General features: G+C 41.4%; 1 pseudogene across 1 annotated transcript; it reads right to left on the reverse strand.

Annotated features, from left to right (window-relative positions):
• Positions 1-1,332: 1,332 nt before the first annotated feature.
• LOC311186747 (glyceraldehyde-3-phosphate dehydrogenase-like) lies at positions 1,333-2,544 on the reverse strand (annotated as a pseudogene). The gene has a single exon. The product of its transcript is annotated as a glyceraldehyde-3-phosphate dehydrogenase-like (transcript).
• Positions 2,545-3,197: the final 653 nt, after the last annotated feature.

Genomic DNA, 3,197 nt, shown 5'->3' on the forward strand with positions numbered 1-3,197 from the left:
TGGACTATATTGCAGGACCCTGGGTGCCTTGGTGGTTGGTGGGGACATAAAGTTGAAGAGGTGTGATCCTCTACTTCTGAATCATATTCAGGATTGTGAACCAATGTTATCTCAATACAAAAATAGATAACAAATAAATACTGTTAAAATGAAATGTACCCCCCCAAAAAAAAAACTCAAATAACTAATGAGCAGACAAGAAAGAGAAAAAGAGAAAAACAAAAAGTGGAGCAAACAAAAAACAAACAGTAAAATATTAGATTTACATGCAAACAAATCAATAATAATATTAAATGTAAAAGATCTAAATGCATAAAGTAAAAGAGAGAGATTGTCAGTTTGAATTTATGGGATAAAAGCCCAAGTACTACACAATATATTTAAGAACATAGAAAAAGAATTACTATTTCCAAGCTAATTTTGTCAGACCCACATTACCTTGATTCCAAACATGACAAGTGATAGATGATAGAGAGAGAGACTACAGACCAATACCTCTGATATCTATACACAAAAATTCTCAAATCAATTCCAATAATATCTTAGAAGAATAATATATAATGACTGCATGAAGTTTATCCTGGGAACTCCAGGTTAGTTCTTTGCAATCAACATGAAACACCATATTAACAAACTATAAAGAAGAAAATTATGTGGTGGGTGCAGAACAAGCATTTGTTGAAATTTATCCATTCATAATTTCTTAAAATTTCTCAAAATTTCAGCAAACTAGGATTGTAAGGGAATCTTTTTAACCTAGTGAACCCTATCCCACCAAAAGGAATAAAACCCTATAGCTAACATTAAATTAAAAAATGAGAGTTGAAATGTTTTACCCCTAAGGTCAGAAACAAGGTAGGGAGTCTGAGCTCATCACTTTTATTCAACACCATCCTGGCAGCTTCAACTAGTACAAAAAGGCAGGGAAAAGATATAAAAAAAATATACATTATAAAGGATGAAGTAAATGTCCCTGTTTCAACAGATAACATGAGTTCTATGATAAAAACCTTCAAGGAACCAATTTTTAAAATATCCTACAACTAATAAATGGGTTTAGCAGGATCAGAGGATACAATATCAATATAGAAAAAAATCAATTATATTTCTAACCCTGTATATAAATATTTATAGTAATTGTACTCATAATCACCAAAAAACCTAGAAAAGCCAAAAATATCTTCAATTGATAGTTGAAGTAAAAAAACTGGCATATGGAGTATTATTCAACAGTAGAAAGGAATAAATTACTGATACATAGCAACAACCTGGAAGACTCTCAAACATATTACAGTAAGTAAAAGATCATTTTTATGGAGTTTTGAAAAAGACGAAGCTAAAAAGATGGTTACCAAAAGTAGAGAAAATAATTGACTACAGGGACAGCAGGAGGTCATTTGGAGAGGACGTAATGGACCCATTCTACATCTTAATTTTTTTTTTTTTGGCTGGGTACAGTGTACTTTATTGATGGTACATGACACAAGGCAGTCTCCCTAAGCCCCTCCCCTTCTCCAGGGCATCTGGGATGGAATTATGACAGGTCAGGAGATTCTCTGTGTGCATGAGTGACGGAAGGACTCCCCAGCAGCTGAGGGCCTAGTTCTTCCTCTTGTGCTCTCACTGGGGCTGGTGGTGGTCCGGGGCCTCTTACTCCTTGGAGGCCATGTGTACCATAAGGCCCGCCACCCTGTTGCTACAGCCAAATTCATTGTCATACCAGGAAATAAGCTTAACAAAGTGGTCATTGAGGGCAATTGGCCCCAGCATTGAAGGAAGAGGAATGGGTGTCACAGTTAAAATCGCAGGACACAACCTGATCCTCGGTGTAGTCCAGGATGCCCTTGAGGCGGCCCTGTGAAGCCTGCTTCACCACTTTCTTGATGTCATCATATTGGGCAGCTTTCTCCAGGTGGCAGGTCAGATCCACAACTGACACATTGGGAGTGGGGACGCAGAAGGCCCTGCCGGTCAGGTTCCCACTCAGCTCAGGGATGACCTTGCCCACAGCCTTGGCATCACCAGTAGAAGCGGAATGAAGTTCTGGGCAGCCCCTCGGCCATCATGCCACAGCTTCCCAAAGGGCCCATCCACGGTCTTCTGGGTGGCAGTGATGGCATGGACCGTGGTCATGAGCCCTTCTACAAAGCTGAGGTTGTCGTGGATGACCTTAGTGAGGGGGGCCAAGCAGTTAGTGGTGTAGGAGGTGTTGCTCACAATCTTGAGGGAGTTGTCATACTTGTCGTGGTTCACCCCCATCACACACATGGGGGCATCGGCAGAAGGGACAGAGATGATGACCCTCTTGGCCCCACCCTTCAGGTGAGCCCCGGCTTTCTCCAGGGTAGTGAAGACTCCAGTGGACTCCACAACATATTCGGCACCAGCATCACCCCACTTGATGTTGGCGGCATCTCGCTCCTGGAAGATGGAGATGGACTTCCCCTTGATGACAAGCTTCCCCTTCTCTGCCTTGACCGTGCCATTGAACTTGCCATGGGTGGAATCATACTGTAACATGTAAACCATGGAGATGAGGTCAATGAAGGGGTCATTGATGGCAACAATGTCCACTTTGCCAGAGTTGAAAGCAGCCCCGGTGACCAGGCAGCCAATACGGCCAGATCTGGCTTCCCGGATAAAAGCAGCTCCATCCCACCAGGGAGGCGGGAGTATCAGTCAGAGGCAAGGAAGACCGAGGAGCCAGGAGAGGTTTCCTAATGGTTATTCATTCATGTTCTTCCCACTTGCAACATGGCGGCCTGGTCACCACAAAAGACACTGCAATCGGTTAAGCATCACGATGAGCATCCTGCCATCGGGTTCTGGCGGCGGCTAGCGGGCTGAAGGACCCATTCTACATCTTAATCTAGTCACAATTCTATTTTCCCAAGTGAATCTTAACATATATAAATTGAAAATAAATTTAAAAAAATTTAAATGAGGCCCATCACCCCGTTGCGGCAGCCAAATTCATTGTTATACCAGGAAATAAGCTTGGCAAAGTGGTCATTAAAGGCAGTGTAAGCCCCAGCTGACATTGAGGGAGTTGTCATACTTGTGAATGGAGAGATAAAATTACGATAAAGTTGAGATGTCTGTCAATTGTAAGAAAACAATATGAATAACTATTTGATTAAATTTGAAAATATAATTAGCAGAGAAAATATTTGTAAAAATATGAATTACTAATATTG

The sequence above is a fragment of the Talpa europaea genome, assembly GCF_964194135.1.
Source record: "Talpa europaea genome assembly, chromosome: 16".
NCBI classification, from domain to species: domain Eukaryota; kingdom Metazoa; phylum Chordata; class Mammalia; order Eulipotyphla; family Talpidae; genus Talpa; species Talpa europaea.